The sequence below is a fragment of the Tiliqua scincoides genome, chromosome 3 (assembly GCF_035046505.1).
Source record: "Tiliqua scincoides isolate rTilSci1 chromosome 3, rTilSci1.hap2, whole genome shotgun sequence".
NCBI classification, from domain to species: Eukaryota; Metazoa; Chordata; class Lepidosauria; order Squamata; family Scincidae; genus Tiliqua; species Tiliqua scincoides.
The window spans coordinates 208767310-208785532 of NC_089823.1; positions in this window are offsets into that span (position 1 = coordinate 208767310).

An 18223-nucleotide genomic window follows, 5' to 3' on the forward strand; every position below is an offset into this window, starting at 1 on the left:
CAGCCTATTTATGCATGGATTTTTTATACACGGATTTGACTCAACACGAATGGCCCCTGCAAATGAGAAGGAATGTGCTGATCCCTGGAGAAGGGGAAAAATGCATCCCTTTAAAATAAGTTTGAAAAACTGAACAGTCCTTTAACAACAGCCTCCTTAATGAGAGAGAAAGGGCAGCTGGCTGACAATTCATCAATTCTTCTCTCTCCAGGCGACCCCTCCCTTCCCCCTGAGCATGTGAAAGAAAGGTGATCCTTTTGCATTGGTTAAGGGAGGGGCTGAGTGTAAGCTCTCAGCTCTTTCTAAGCACTTGGAGGAAGACTGATTGATGGATTGTCTTGTAAATGACTCTTATCTTACATCACAAAGGTCATCAATGCTGTTTTTAAATCACGGGAGCAAAGAAACTTTGTTTTTTAAATTGATTTGCTATAGTGTGTTTTTTGCCATCCATGTGAGTGCTTGGAATGGAACCCACGCAAATAATTAGTCTCAACCTGTACTGTTATTTTTCTGGTTATGTAGGCCTTATTTGTTTTGTGTTTTGTTCTGCTTTGTTCACTTCGCAACCATCATTTGTCAACTCAGACCTACGCCAGCTCAATTGCTGGAGCAAGTCTCAGGGTTCAATCCTATTCAACTTTCCAGCACCGGTGCAGCCACAGTGCAGCCCCAAGGTAAGGAAACAAATGTTCCCATACCTTGAGGAGGCCTCTGTGACTGCCTTCTCACCACAGAATGCAGTGCACACCCCATTGGCACGACTGCACTGGAACTGGAAAATTGGATAGGAGTGGGCCCTCATTTGACCCAGGAAGGTGGATCAGGCCCTGGAAAGGAGTTGGGATGTAGAATATGCCACCGCCCAGGCCTAATCCACCATCCTCCCCACCCTATTACTGCCCCTTTCCACCCACTCCAACCCCATTCAATTCTCCCCTGCCTCCCTGCAAACCCCTTCACAGACTTACCTGCTCCAGCAGGTCTCCATGGGTCTTCCAGTGCATGGGAGGCCACTCTGGACTCCCTGGCAGCAGGCCTGCTTCCCTTGTTGGTGGAGGCTGATTTGTGACTACCATAAAGCAGCCTCCACTGGCACAACGCTAGTTACATGGGAGGGAGAGGAGGTTAGGATTGGGGCATAAGAGAGCCCAATGCTATCCTCCTCCCCCCCCCCCCCCCGCGGCCATGTAGCTGCACCAAAAACAAGTGCACTGTATCTAGCAGAGGGGCAGATTTGGAAGCTTCAGAGGGGAAAGGAAAGTTATTTCCCCTTAACCATCTGGAAGCCTCCAGTTTCACAATGAATCTCCTCAGACCTGCACCAGCTCTGTAGCTAGCACAAGTCTGAGGAGACTCAGCACAAGACTGAGGAGACACGTCTGAATTCCAGTCAGGGCATCAGAGGACAGGTCCTCTCATGGATTGAGAACTGGTTGAAGACCAGGAAACAGAGAGTGGGTGTTAATGGGCAATTTTCACAATGGAGAGAGGTGAAAAGCGGTGTGCCCCAAGGATCTGTCCTGGGACCTGTGCTTTTCAACCTCTTCATAAACGACCTGGAGACAGGGGTGAGCAGTGAGGTGGCTAAGTTTGCAGACGACACCAAACTTTTCCAAGCGGTGAAGACCAGAAGTGATTGTGAGGAGCTCCAGAAGGATCTCTCCAAACTGGCAGAATGGGCAGCAAAATGGCAGATGCGTTTCAATGTAAGTAAATGTAAAGTCATGCACATAGGGGCAAAAAATCAAAACTTCACATATAGGCTAATGGGTTCTGAGCTGTCTGTGACAGATCAGGAGAGAGATCTTGGGGTGATGGTGGACAGGTCGATGGAAGTGTTGACCCAATGAGCGGCGGCAGGGAAGAAGGCCGATTCTGTGCTTGGGATCATTAGAAAAGGTATTGAGAACAAACTGGCTAATATTATAATGCCATTGTACAAATTGATGGTAAGGCCACACCTGGAGTATTGTGTCCAGTTCTGGTCGCCACATCTCAAAAAAGACATAGGGGAAATGGAAAAGGTGCAAAAGAGAGTGACTAAGATGATTACCGGGCTGGGGCATCTTCCTTATGAGGAAAGGCTACTGCGTTTGGGCCTGTTCAGCCTAGAAAAGAGACGCCTGAGGGGGGACATGATTGAGACATAAAAAATTATGCAGGGGATGGTCAGAGTGGATAGAGAGATGCTCTTTACACTCTCACATAACACCAGAACCAGGGGACATCAACTAAAATTGAGTGTTGGGAGAGTTAGGACAGACAAAAGAAAATATTTCTTTACTCAGTGTGTGGTTGGTCTGTGGAACTCCTTGCCACAGGATGTGGTGATGGCATCTGGCCTGGATGCCTTTAAAAGGGAATTGGACAAGTTTCTGGAGGAAAAATTCATTACAGGTTACAAGCCATGATGTGTCTGTGCAACCTCCTGATCTTAGAAATGGGCTATGTCAGATGCAGAGGAGGGCACCAGGATGAGGTCTCTTGTTATCTGGTGTGCTCCCTGGGACATTTGGTGGGCCACTGTGAGATACAGGAAGCTGGACTAGATGGGCCTATGGCCTGATCCAGTGGGGCTCTTCTTATGTTCTTATGAGAAGAAAAGGGTGGAGAGGCTCAAAAAAGAGGGGATAGGATCTGGCAAGTGCCATTGCCACTGGCCCTACCCTTCCTGCTGCCTCCCCCACCCACCCTTTCTCTGCCTTACCTGGTTCTGTGGGCATGGTGGGAACCAGTAATGGATGCCGAGTGCTGCCACCTCTTGCAGCCATCATGCTAACATCTCCCTAACATACTAGCTTTCTACTTGCAAGGATTTTTAGATCACTCTGGCAGCACTGTTTCCAGCAATGTCTATTTTCAATCCAGTAGTTTGCCACGAATGTCTGTCGTGACCTGTTAATGCGCTGTTTTTCAGACTCCTGCTCCTTTCGTGTTCTGATCTTTCATTCTCAAGCCACATCTTTTATGGCAGTGCAACACATGGTTTGTGCTTGGAAGTGATGAAATACATTTTATTATATTCATTTCAATCATTTCTATAATCCTGGTTTTGGAGAAAAGTGTCATGAAAAAGGCTGCTGGATACTGGACTATATATGCCATCAGACAACACGAAATACAATCTTCTTTATGCATTTCATAGAATCTTTCTATTTTTCTGTTAAAGTGAGGATAAAAACCACAGCACAGCAGCACAGAGGAGAGGCTGCTTTGTCACTGGGAGTCATATATAAGGAAACCGAATAAGCAAAATACATTGCTCAAGTTACAGCCTATGTTTAAAAGGCTTTCCTCTAGTTTTTTTGGGGGGGTGCGCGCGCGCTGCAGAATATATAAAGTCACCTTAGTAACTGTTGTTTCTGTTACTCATACGTGCATACAAAAGCACTTTCTAAAGGCAGCCATGTAGAAAAGGGTCATATGCATCTGTCTCAGATAGAAGACATGGCAAGATCCTAGGAATCATTTCAAAGTACCCATATCTTCATTCATTCATGATTGGGATTCTGCCAGCCTCCTGTATGCAATATGGCCTCTTATAAAGAATGTCACAGTTGTTAGTACCAGAGAGAGAGAGAGAGAGAGAGAGAGAGAGAGAGAGAGAGAGAGAGAGAGAGAGTTCGCAGGGGGCAGGGCCAAAGGATGTGACTTGCTCCACCCTCCTTGTCTTCAGTAAATGTGTGTGTATGAGGGAGTATTACGTAACAAGCAAGCTAATAAATCAATTCCAACAACACCTGTGCTTAGAAGCCAGGACTACAGCACCCATCTTTCAAAAGCAGTAATTGCTCCAATCAGGTCCCAATCCTATCCAACTTTCTAGTGCTGATGAAGCTCCTAGGCAAGGGAACAAATGTTCCTTTACCTTGAGTAGGCCTTTGTGACTATCCCTTCATTGCAAGATGTAGCACAGGGGTGCTCAATAGGTGGATTGCGATCTACCGGTAGATCGTGAGGCAAAATGAGTAGATCACGGAGTGCCAACCCCCCCCTTCAGGTGCCTCTGGGAGGAAACGCCGGGAGTAAGGCCCATTGTACTCAATGGGGCTTACTCCCAGGTAAGTGTGGCTAGGACTGCAGCCTCACAGCCTAATCCTAGGCATGTCTACTCAGGAGTAAGTCCTGTTATACTCAGTGGGGCTCAAGGTACACCAACATACATTGTACACATAAATGTTATGTGTTATGATGGCGCGAACATTGTAAAAAAAAAAACTCTGGTAGATCTCCGGGCCTTGCTGGGTTTCAAAGTAGCTCTCGAGCCAAAAAAGTGTGAGCACTCCTGTTGTAGCATGTCCCCTGTTGGCATGGCTGCAACAGTGCTAGAAAGCTGGATAGGATTGGGCTCTCAGCTGTTTTAAAAGTCATATTACAGAGTTAATTTAGCATTGGTATAAGATTATCACCAATTGTCAATTGTCACCATGCTTACCTTGTACACTTGTCAGCTTGTACTGTATGTATGTGTCTGCATATTGATTTCATGACTCTGATGGAATGAACTGTAGACCATAGAAGGCTATGCAGAAATCATTGTGTTAGTCTTGAAGGTGCCACAAGAGTCTGTTGCTCAAGAACAGGGGTGGGCAACCCCAGCCAGGGGGCCATTTGTGACTCTCAGGGACCCCCAATCAGAGAGACGTTGTGGCATTCCTGCCAAAATGTTTGCCCACCCCTGCTCAGGACTATTGGATCACCCCTATCCATACTTTTATTAACATTCAGCATTCTCAAAGAGCTCAAAAATGTTAGAGAGGTGAGATATGACTATTTCTCCCACCAATGACTCTAGACTCTCATTAACTAAATAAAAGAACCTTCTCTGAAAGAATAAACTCTAATTAAGATAACAGAAAATCAACACTAAACTAAAAATACACTGACTAGGTAATTGTCAACTGTTTTCATCTCATGGCATACTGGAAAGGTACTAAAATTATCAAGGCATACCATCAGGTTTTTGACAATTGACAAGGCACACCATGCTGCCAATGGGGGCTCACATCCCCCAATGGCCCTATGAATAAATGGCTCCCAAATTCCCATGGCACACCTAGGAACCATTCGTGGCACACCGGTGTACCATGGCACAGTGCTTGAAAATGGCTGCTCTAACTAATCAATTACATTTTTTTAACTAAAAGCATCAAATGGCTGAATGCTTTAATAAGGACAAAAATAATTACACATTTTCATGATGTGTAAATAATAAGATATTTTTAGACAAATAGACAATAGACAAAATAAGATATTTTGGGGGGAGCAAGCTGTTAAACATTATAACTTAAAAGCCTAGAGAAATTTTGGAACAACTTTTAATGCAACCTGAAAAGCTATGGTGGGAAAAAATTGAAGCATCTATGTGCAGAAGGTCTTATATGGTCCCCAACCCAAATACATTGGGTCCCCAACCCAAATACAACCCAAAAATTGAAGCATCTATGTGCAGAAGGTCTTATATGGTCCCCAACCCAAATACAACCCAAAAATTGAAGCATCTATGTGCAGAAGGTCTTATATGGTCCCCAACCCAAATACAACCCAAATATAAAGAGTCCAATCTCTCCAGAGTGCATGGAGGCTGCTTAAAACAACAGTAACAGAAGCCCAGCAGAAGTGTATACCGCAAAGGAAGAAGGGCTCCACTAAGTCCAGGAGGGTGCCCGCATGGCTAACCAGCCAAGTTAGAGAGGCCGTAAAGGGCAAGGAAGCTTCCTTTCATAAATGGAGGTCTTGCCCTAATGAAGAGAATAAAAAGGAACATAAAACATGGCAAAAGAAATGTAAAAAGGTGATACGGGAGGCCAAGCGAGACGATGAGGAACGCATGGCCAGCAACATTAAGGGGAATAATAAAAACTTCTTCGAATATGTTAGAAGCAGGAAACCCGCCAGAGAAGCGGTTGGCCCTCTGGATGGTGAGGGAGGGAAAGGGGAGATAAAAGGAGATAAAAGTCACCGGGCCCTGATGGCATCTACCCAAGAGTTATTAAAGAATGAAGTTGCTGATCTCTTGACTAAAATATGCAACTTGTTCCTCAAAATGGCCACGGTGCCAGAGGATTGGAGGATAGCAAATGTCACACCTATCTTTAAAAAGGGAAAGAGGGGGGACTTGGGAAACTATAGGCCGGTCAGCCTAACATCTATACAGGGTAAGATGGTGGAATGCCTCATCAAAGATAGAATCTCAAAACACATAGACAAACAGGCCTTGTCTAGGGAGAATCAGCATGGCTTCTGTAAGGGTAAGTCTTGCCTCAGAAACCTTTTAGAATTATTTGAAAAAGTCAACAGGCATGTGGATGCGGGAGAACCTGTGGACATTATATATCTGGACTTTCAGAAGGCATTCGACACGGTCCCTCACCAAAGGCTACCAAAAAAAACTCCATAGTCAGGGAATTAGAGGGCAGGTCCTCTCCTGGACTGAGACCTGGTTGAAGACCAGGAAACAGAGAGTAGGTGTCAATGGGCAATTTTCACAATGGAGAGAGGTGAAAAGCGGTGTGCCCCAAGGATCTGTCCTGGGACCGGTGCTTTTCAACCTCTTCATAAAGGACCTGGAGACAGGGGTGAGCAGTGAGGTGGCTAAGTTTGCAGACGACACCAAATTTTTCCAAGTGATGAAGACCAGAAGTGATTGTGAGGAGCTCCAGAAAGATCTCTCCAGACTGGCAGAATGGGCAGCAAAATGGCAGATGCACTTCAATGTCAGTAAGTGTAAAGTCATGCACATTGGGGCAAAAAATCAAAACTTCACATATAGGCTAATGTGTTCTAAGCTGTCTGTGACAGATCAGGAGAGAGATCTTGGGGTGGTGGTGGACAGGTCGATGAAAGTGTCGACCCAATGTGCGGCGGTAGTAAAGAAGGCCAATTCTATGCTGGGGATCATTAGAAAAGGTATTGAGAACAAAACGGGTAATATTATAATGCAGTTGTGCAAATCAATGGTAAGGCCACACCTGGAGTATTGTGTCCAGTTCTGGTCGCCACATCTCAAAAAGGACATAATGGAAATGGAAAAGGTGCAAAAGAGAGCAACTAAGATGATTACTGGGCTGGGCACCTTCCTTATGAGGAAAGGGTATTGCGTTTGGGCCTCTTCAGCCTAGAAAAGAGATCTGGGGGGGACGGGACACACATAATTGAGACATACAAAATTATGCATGGGAAGGATAAAGTGGATAGAGAGATGCTCTTTACACTCTCACATAACACCAGAACCAGGGGACATCCACTAAAATTGAGTGTTGGGAGAGTTAGGACAGACAAAAGAAAATATTTCTTTACTCAGCATGTGGTCGGTCTGTGGAACTCCTTGCCGCAGGATGTGGTGATGGCACCTGGCCTGGATGCCTTTAAAAGGGGATTGGACAAGTTTCTGGAGGAAATATCCATTATGGGTTACAAGCCATGATGTGTATGTGCCACCTCCTGATTTTAGAAATGGGCTATGTCAGAATGCCAATGCAAGGGAGGGCACCAGGATGCAGGTCTCTTGCTATCTGCTGTGCTCCCTGGGGCATTTGGTGGGCCACTGTGTGATACGGGAAGCTAGACTAGATAGGCCTATGGCCTGATCCAGTGGGGCTCTTCTTATGTTCTTATGATTTTTTCCATTTTCTAAGAAGTTAGTTGCGACTACAGACCGTTGAAATTAATGAGGTATTCAAATGTTGGCAACCTTCAGTCTAGAAAGACTATGGTATCGCGCTCTGGATGGTGGTTCTGGCACAGTGTCTAGTGTGGCTGATAAGGCCGATTCGGGAGTGACAATCCCTTCCACACTGGGAGCAAGTGCAGTGTGTCCCTGGTCTGTCTCCCTGTCTATGGGCCTTCCTTCTTTGCCTCTTTATCTCAGACTGTTGGCCAAGTGTCTCTTCAAACTGGGAAAGGCCATGCTGCACAGCCTGCCTCCAAGCAGGCCACTCAGAGGCCAGGGTTTCCCACCTGTTGAGGTCCACTCCTAAGGCCTTCAGATCCCTCTTGCAGATGTCCTTGTATCGCAGCTGTGGTCTACCTGTAGGGTGCTTTCCTTGCACGAGTTCGCCATAGAGGAGATCCTTTGGGATCCGGCCAACATCCATTCTCACAACATGACCAAGCCAACGCAGGCGTCTCTGTTTCAGCAGTGCATACATGCTAGGGATTCCAGCACGTTCCAGGACTGTGTTGTTTGGAACTTTGTCCTGCCAGGTGATGCCGAGGATGCGTCGGAAGCAGTGCATGTGGAATGCGTTCAGTTTCCTCTCCTGTTGTGAGCAAAGAGTCCATGACTCGCTGCAGTACAGAAGTGTACTCAGGACGCAAGCTCTGTAGACCTGGATCTTGGTATGTTCCGACAGCTTCTTGTTGGACCAGACTCTCTTTGTGAGTCTGGAAAACATGGGAGCTGCTTTACCGATGCATTTGTTTAGCTCGGTATCGAGAGAAAGAGTGTTGGAGAACGTTGAGCCAAGGTACACAAAGTCATGGACAACCTCCAGTTCATACTCAGAGATTGTAATGCAGGGAGGTGAGTCCACATCCTGAACCATGACCTGTGTTTTCTTCAGGCTGATTGTCAGTCCAAAATGTTGGCAGGCCTTGCTAAAACGATCCATGAGCTGCTGGAGATCTTTGGCAGAGTGGGTAGTGACAGCTGCATCGTCGGCAAAGAGGAAGTCACGAAGACATTTCAGCTGAACTTTGGACTTTGCTCTCAGTCTGGAGAGGTTGAAGAACTTTCCATCTGATCTGGTCCGGAGATAGATGCCTTCTGTTGCAGTTCCAAAGGCATGCTTCAGCAGGACAGCGAAGAAAATCCCAAACAAGGTTGGCGCAAGAACACAGCCCTGCTTCACTCCGCTTCGGATGTCAAAGGGGTCTGATGTGGAGCCATCGAAGACAACAGTGCCTTTCATGTCCTTGTGAAAAGATCAGGTGATGCTGAGGAGCCTGGGTGGACATCCGATCTTGGGGAGAATCTTGAAGAGGCCGTCCCTGCTGACCAGGTCGAAAGCCTTCGTGAGATCTATGAAGGCTATAAAGAGTGGCTGTCGTTGTTCCCTGCATTTCTCCTGCAGTTGTCTAAGGGAGAATACCATATCAGTGGTGGACCTGTTGGCTCGGAATCCGTACTGCGATTCTGGATAGACGCTCTCTGCAAGTACCTGGAGCCTCTTTAGTGCAACTCGGGCAAACAGCTTACCTACTACGCTAAGGAGAGAGATGCCGCGGTAGTTGTTGCAGTCACCCCTGTCGCCTTTGTTCTTGTACAGCGTGATGATGTTTGCATCCCTCATGTCTTGAGGTACTCCACCTTCTCTCCAGCAAAGACAGAGGATTTCATGCAGCTCAGTGATGATGATCTCTAATGAGGTATTAGTCATAACTGATTTAAGTCTCATTACTTCCAGTGGAATTTAGGAATCCTAATTTCTGTAGAATATAATTCAACATTTTTATTCTACTTTTCCTCCAAAAAGCTGAAGGTGTACAAGGTTGCCCCCTATCTTATATTCCCAACCACTCTGTGGGATAAGTTAGACTCAGAGCACAATCCTAAGTCAAAGATTCACTGGAACAGCAGTCCCTGTGCTGGCAGAGGCATTACAAATGTGCTATAAGCACATCACAACACCCCAAGAATAAGCTGTGCCAGCAGAGGCCTGCCCCCTAACACTGCATCCAGGTCTTCCTCCAAATGGCACAGGTACGGTTGCCCTGGATGGCGGAGGGGCAGCAGGAGGATGATTTGGAAGTGGGGAGAGGCATTTTGAGCCAAGGAGGGCATAATGGGGGTAAATCAGGCTCAGGAGGTATGGGAAGGCCTCTTCTGCCTTGTCTTATTCTCCCTCCAAAGCCTGATAGCCTTAACCTATTTTTGCCCAGCCCATAGGTATACACATTTGATCCCTTTTGCTTATATGCAACATTGGACAGAATAGCTTAAGCTGTGCTGCTCAGACTTCCACTAGCTAAATAGCTGGTGGAGATCCAAGTAGCCCCATAGGACAGGCTGGGCATTATTCGGTATAAGAGGAAAAATATCACCTTACCACAGGGGTGTCCAGAGTTTTTGGCAGGAGTGCCACATAATCTCTCTGACACTGTGTCAGGGGCCAGGGGGAAAAAAGAATTAATTTACATTTCAAATTTGAATAAATTTACATACGTTTACATAAATGAATATATTAAAGATGAACTTATATGAAGGTCTTGCAATAGCTCAAGGCCTATAAAAGGCCTTGCACAAAGCAAGGCTGGCCTTTCTTTTTCTGCCGCTACTGCATTACAGATGTGAAACAGCAAGCAGTGGAGGGAGCCCTCATCCCACAGCTCACGCGAGAGGTCAAACAGTTGCCCTCATGCTGAGAGCAGTTGCATCGGGCCAGTGTGGGCTCCAACAAAGCACTGGAGGGCCAGAGTCTCATCGATACTGGGAGCTCCCTGAGGCCCGCATTGAGAGGCCTCGAGGGCCGCACATGGCCCCAGGGCCAGGGTTTGGGCACCCCTGCCTTACCCTGAGGAGACCTCCAGCCTGCTCCTAATCTGTGATGGATGCAGTACAGACCATGCAGCCCTGCTGCACCAGCACAGCTTATGATGAACTTTCTGACTTGAGCTTTCTGGCTGAATGGAATTTGAACCGAGGTCTTTAGGAATTTGAACTCTTCACCCAGCACCCTTACCACTATCCCATGGTGCAGGGGTAGCTAACCTTTCAACTTTATTATGATTATTATTAACAGTATTTATATACCTCTTTTCAACAAAAGTTCACAAAGTGGTTTACAGAGAAAAAAACAAGTAACTAATGGCTCCTGGTCCCAAAAGGGCTCACAATCTAAAAGATGCCAAATACCAGCAGACAGCCACTAGAAAAGACACTGCTGGGGTGAGAAGGGCCAGTTACTCTCCCCCTGCTAAATAAAAGAGGAGCACCCACTTGAAAAAGTGTCTCCTACCCAATTAGCAAGGGTCAAGTCAAGAGGAGGAAATTTCAGCAGGTACAGCTTATCATCAGACCACCGACTGCACCTGCTGAAATGCCCTCATCTATACATTCCCTCCGCTATACATTCCCTCCTGTATATTGTTAAAGGTCCAGGAGCCTTAAAGTTGAAAGGTTGGCCACCCCTGCCATACTGTCTCTGAACCTGCTTGTAACAATACAGAGCACTCTGTTCCTTATCCTTCCTCCTATTTTCAAGTGATTTAAGGCTTAGCTATGCTTAAAATAAACTTATCAATCAGTTACTTCATTGTGTTTATTCTTGAAACTTGGATGGATGGATGGATCGATCAGTATGTGCTCCAAATATTAGTGCTCCACATAACTAGTTTTCCTCTCCATTTCATTTGAAAGACAGTTGTTTGTCTTCCTGAAATATGGTGATCCATGACAAACTTTACAATGAGGCATTAATAGTATTTTTCATTTTCTCCTGTATCATTTTGTACAGAAAATTTGCACTCCTTTTGCTGAACCTAGCAATCTGTAATTTCAAAAGATAAGAAATGCTTTACAGCAGCAAGGGCCCAGTATAAAACACAATTGTGAATAATAGGCTAAATTCCTCAGTCTAGTAAATCAGTGGAAAGAAAAGAGCTGCACTAGGGATAAATCTGGCCCAGTATATCTGCAGAAAATTGTCATTATTCACCTTCTTCTTAGGCACTTTTCAGTTCACAGCAAGTGAACAGGGCTGCATTTCTTTCTGACTCTGCTTTTTCTTTTTGCATATTTGAGAACATGGTATGCAAGAAAATGTGTTCAAATACAGAAATATGAAACAGAAGAGCTATAGAATCTTGGGATATGGAGGTGCTAAGACAATGAATATAACCTGAAAACTGCCAGACCAGACATGGCATGACAGCTTCATGTTGTGAAAAAGTAGCTGCTGATTCTACTTGGGTCACAGCAAGGGGAGGGGACATTAACTATCTCCCTAAGGGTGCCAAACCTCCAGGATTGGCCTAGTGCCCCCAGGATTGGCCTGTGCAACCTCCTGATTTTAGAAATGGGCTATGTCAGAATGCCAGATGCAAGGGAGGGCACCAGAATGAGGTCTCTTGTTATCTGGTGTGCTCCCTGGGGCATTTGGTGGGCCACTGTGAGATACAGGAAGTTGGACTAGATGGACCTGTGGCCTGATCCAGTGGGGCTGTTCTTATGTTCTTAGGAATCAGTATTAATCTCTAGGTGACTGCTGAAAGCAATCCTGGAGAGTTTAATACTTTCCATCATTGTATCTGTTTGAAATAAGAAATAATCATATCTGTTGGAGTAAACATCTCTAGGAAAGGTGGTAGAGTGAGCCAATGGCATAGCTAATGGTCATGTAGCTCGGTGCCAAGCTCAAAATGTTGCCCCAGAAGTGATGTCACAACCGGAAGTGACATCACACCCAGGCTTTTTTAAAAGTGAGAAGTGGGAGGAACCCACCTCCTCCCCCCAGCAGCTCACCACCCACTTGCTCTGCTGTCTCCCCCCAAGTTAGTGGCATAGCTAAGGCATCTATCCGCTACCTGAGGTCAAAGAACATTTTGTAGCCTGCCCCCACATGATAAAAATCAAATTTAATTAAGAAAATAAATAAAAAGTTATTGGTTCCATGCTGTATCATAATAACATCTCACTGGCACTCAGAACAATCAGTCTCACAGGTCAGTTTGGAGATAGGCAAATCCACTTTTTGTTCCACAAGACAGTTGAGTTCATTTTCTGGTTAATTGGCCATAACTTTTGATAGAATACAGATATACCAGTGCTGTTTGTTTCATTGCAATCTGTATTAAATTACCTTTCCAAATATATATAACATGATGGTATTATTCATACATACCAAGATTTTCACAATTTTGGTCACTCGTGTCAAGCTCAGCTTGTTACCCCTCTAAAGCTTGATGCCCGGTGCAACTGCTACCCCTTGCACCCCCTTAGCTATGCCACTGGAGTGAGTAAAAGAAGACTCCTTTAAGCGCCAAGGTGCCCAACCAACCAGGATCAATAAAAGATAAATGGTATTTACTCACAAATAAAAGGTTACAAGTTGAACCCAGTGCACAGAGTGGTATCTAGAACCTGGCAATTAAATTTGTGAATATAGTCTGTTTTGGTGCTGAATCTGCCAACATAACACATGCACAGAACTACATGCACAGAGGTAGATCAAGGTAACACTTTGTCCATGTGAAAGTAGATAAACCATCAGTGCTTTTTTACAGTGTTAAAAGGAATTCTTACTAGAGCAACAATATTCTGCATTTTTTGACATGTCAGTTCTGCTGGCTTCATGACACCAAGAATCCTACACTAAGATAAAAGCACATGCATGAATGTCAACAATTTACAATTTTTGACAAATGTCAAAAATTTAGAATGTATAGAGTTTCAGTAACTGAACTAGCATTTTCCCTGCATAGAGCAAATACAGTACCTGGCCTCCTTCCTCATATGTTTTGCTAGGACAAAAGCAGCAAAATCCTGTGCAGCTGTGTTGTCAGAGCTCTTGATCTCCTGGTGATGTGCAGCTTGTCACCAATGCCATTAGGACTAACCCCAGTTGAGATTTGACATTTGGCTTCCCAATAACAGAAGTACATCAGTGCCAAACACAAAAACAACAGTGTAATCTATAATTAGGTTACCTCAATTCCACATGGTGGAAATGTGAAGGTAGCTTGGGACATCAATCAACAGAGCACAGTTAAGCTATTTCTGCCCAATGTTGCATATATGCAGCAGGGATCAAATGTGTACACCTGCAGGCTGGGCAAAAATGGGCTTTAAGAGTCAATGTGACTAAAGTTGGAGTTCTCAAAAGATCCATACATATATGGTTATTACTTGAGAGCAGCGATTTTCAACCAGTGTGCCAGGGCACATTGGTGAACTGTGAATGGTCCACAGATGTGCTATGGGAGTTTGAGAGAGGGTAATTTATTAGTAGGGCCATTGGGAATGTGAGTCCCCCACTGGCAGTATGGTGTGCCTTGTCAAAATTAAAAATACTGATATTGTGCCTTGACAATTTTAGCGCCTTATCAGTATGCCGTGAGCTGAAAAACGTTGAAAATCACTCCTTTAGAGAAACAAAGGAATAACTTTGCAGACTGCAGAATAATCTTGCAGAAAAGCAAGATTAGTATGAGAGCAACTAAGGGTGCAATCTTAACCCTTTATATCAGCGCTTTCCAGCACTGGCATAAGGGCAATGCATAAGGGCAATGCAGCTCTGAGATAAGGGAACAAACATTCCCTTCCTTTGAGGAAGCCTCCGTGAATGCCACCCAACTGCAGCACACGTCCCATTGGCACTGCCATGCCAGTGCTGGAAAGCATTGACATTAGGATTGCGCCCTAAGTTTGAGAGCACTTCAAATTCAAATAGTACTTCTCTGGGATACCCCTTATGAGTGGCTCTCTCTCTCTCTCTCTCTCTCTCTCTCTCTCTCTCTCTCTCTCTCTCTCTCTCTGTGTGTATGTATGTGTAAGTTTCAAAAACAGGGAACATAGACAAAAACAGAGGGGAGCACAAGGACTGTTTCACAGCACACAGGACTGACATATAACTCATACATTCCTGTCCATTCCCTGAGATCATCTAAGGAGGCCCTCTCATGTATGCCAATAGCAGTAGGGCCTACTCACTGGTAACACCACAGTAATGGAACTCCCTCCTTATGAGTTATAGTCAAACTTCGGTAACCATGCACTCAGTTCCCATGGATTCATTTATCCATGGGATCACAATTGTTACTGTCACATCCGCTGCCTGCTCTTGACTATCTTTGGCCATTTGCTGCATTTGACCATTCTGAATGTAGTCACAACCATTTTCAAACTATTTTCAGGCTATTTGTGGGGCCATTCTGTATCTGTGGCGGTCATTTTGAAGCTCTCCATAGCCATTCTGAACCTTTCTGCTGCCAGCCGCGTACTGCAGCCAGTAGCACTCCAGAATGATTGCAGTGACATAGCCAGCTTGGGCTGCAACTTTTGGAAGTGATGAAACTTCAAAGGTGTACTTTTAAAAAACTGTAAATTGTTTTTGTTCCTTTACATTTTTGTTACTTCCCTTAGGGCCATCCAGATAAAGAGGACAGAAATGAACATGACAGTAGGCAGTCCTTTTATACCCTATATATCAGTCGTTCCCAAACTTACCTGGGTCATGACATCCCCACAGCCTCTTCTTCCCGACTCAGTCAGATGTCACCATTTTGTATCCCAAATCTTGGATCTCTTGGATAGTGGTACCCAGGAGAACAAAGATAGGAGGGGTCATCAGGGACATCTTGCAGTACCCTTGTGGATGTGCTGCAACATCCTAAGGCTCAGTCCCTCTTGAGATGTGGAGACCCAAGGCAAGCACGGAAAACCTCATTTTGGCTAGCCAGCCCTACCAGCATCACCTTGTATTCCCTAGGGCAAGCATAGGTAGCTTCAACACATCCAGCTACGCAAAGTCAGAATTTCCAAGGCCTTTGAGGAAACGGAAACATTCTTGAGATATAATTTCTATTCAGTCAGTGTACAATACAGTTATAAGGTTACCTGAGGTTGATAAAGTGGTTTGTTTTTTTTACTTAGTTGTTCATGAATTATATAATGGAGCAGCCTGTGAAAGTTAAAAAGATATAATTTCAACCTGTAAGTATAAAATCAATTATTTGTTTCCATCTAGAACACACTTAGGAGATGAGAAGAAATTACTTAATATATAATTCAGACACAATGACAGCAAACATATGTTCTAGCCTTAATATTATGAGCCCCTCTAAATCAAGGCGACATTCTTTGAAATCTGGTATTTTTTTACTTCATTGCTCCTGCCATTAGAGTATACATATATACCATAATTAACAGTCTGTGATAAATTATGAGTCCAAGAGAGAATTATGCTATAAATCATGAAAATGAAGTGATAAATTTAGTGTGCCCTTTAAACAAAACCTTCTGTTGAATTTAGAACTTTACGTTTTTTTCATGATTTTTTTTTTTTCCAGTTGATAAGAGTAGACTGTAAATTAAAGGAAGAACATTTTGGCTCTCTCCTCTAATCAGCCTCCCACACAGGTATTGATGTTCTCAACCCATTTTCAACAGGCAGTTCTGAGGTAATGAAGACTAGAAATTTATGTGACTGAATATGATTTTTTTTTAAGCTTGTTTTTGTCTGTAACTATAGGAAATGCTGCGAATAGTCTCAGACTGACAGAATAATAACTGGCTTTGGAATGCTCAGCTATAAACCACATGAGGCTTGAATCTGCCAGGGTCTGTCACAAACTATGGAGGGGGAAGCAAGAGGGAAAATAATGGGGGAGAGAGAAGACAGGCACTTACTTCAAGGCAAGGAGGAAAGGGTGATGATCAGAATGGACGGGATGTGAGGGTAGAAGTGTGCATTGCCATTGCTGCCCCAAATGGCTCTGACGGTGAGTGGGAGAGGCCACTTACACAACGTGTTGCAACGCCTGCTGTACTTACCGGCCCCCCTCTGGCTACGCTACTGATCAGAATGGATGGGGTGGAAGTGTAAAGTAGCTTTGGAAAGGACCATCATTTATTTACTTGCTTATTCGTTTTATATATTTGTCCCCTGCCATTTCAGATAAAATCTTCACAGGGTGACTTCCAATGTTTCAAACCACAACAGAAACATCCTGAAACCTAAGGTCAATTTGAAAAGTACAACAGTAAAACAGCAAAGCACCAAAACATCATCATAACATAGTTAAAGGCACATAAAAAGTTAAACATGCACATATTAATTAATAACACCTTGCAGCATAAGAGGGTCTTCAGCTACCACTTACAGGGAGACAAAGAAGAGCTTTGATGAACATCTTTAGGAAGAGAGTTCCGCAAGAGAGTGCTGCCACCAAGAAGACCTTGTCCCTGGTACCCACCAGGTGCACTTAAGCTGGGTCACAGAGCATGAATTATAAGGCCAAATATAGAGAACTGGGGGGTTCTCCCCCAATGACCTGATCTTCTTTAGGTTCAAGGCTTCTGTGGACTACACATCATGATGCGTGCCGTGGCGTCACTAGGATTTGTGTCACTCGATGTGGGAGGCCTACGCATCACCCCATGCAGTGGGTGTGGCAACGCCCCAGGTGGTGGGCATGGTGATGTACCATCACCCCGCCCCCACTGGTTTTTTGGCTGTACCTTTTGTTAGAACACAGATATTTCAATGTGGTTTGTTTCATTGCATTCTGTATGAAATTACACATTGATTGATATATCACAGGATGGTATTATTCCTCCAAATTCTGATTTTAGTGATTTTGAAAACTTGTAGATACACATACACCCCTGTGTCAACTTACTAACAACTTATTGCAGCAGTTCTCAAACTTTTAGCACCAGGACCCACTTTTTAGAATGACAATCTGTCCAGGACCCATTGGAAGTGATGTCATGGCCAGAAGTTACATCATCAAGCAAATTAAAATAAATAATTATAAATAATTAAAATAAAAGAAATAATTAAATAAGAGGAAGCCAGTCCTGTTCCACCAAGTGAATCTACTCTGAAGTAAGTCCTATTGTGGTCAATGGGGTTTATTCTCAGGAAAGTGTGGGTAGAATTGCAGCCTGTGAGCTCAAGCCTATGCATGTCTACTCAAAAGTAAGGCCCATGGTGGTCAATGGGGCTTACTCTCAGGAAAGTGTGGGTAGGATTGCAGCCTGTGAGCTCAAGCCTATGCATGTCTACTCAGAAGTAAGTCCCATAGTGGTCAATGGAGCTCACTCTGTAGTCTGCCTGCAATAACAATCCCCCAAAAAGAAGCAGTGAGATTTCCAACCCTCCCCAGTGTCCAGTTTAAAGTTCTTCTTTTTCAAGCAGATCAATACAAAGACCCTCCTGGCTTTACAAGTGCAAAATAGAAAACTTTCCTCTTACCAGTTCAAGCCTCTTTTCTTTGTCCTTTTTTGGGTGGAGGGGGGAGGCTGCCTTCTGGAGCATTTGTTGCACTCCAGCTCCATCACTAGCACCAGAGGACCATTCTTGGCTGGTGCGTGGCCTGACCACCAGCCAAGGCACATCTACCTACTCATGAGTAAACGTGACCATGTGGCTGAGTTTGCTTTCCATAGGGCTCCATAGACCTGCAGCTGGGAGGGAGGAACCTCCTCTGGTGTTTTTGGGGGCTGCATTCATTGGATGAGGACAATTCTGATGTCCTTGGAGTCCTCTCAGCCTGC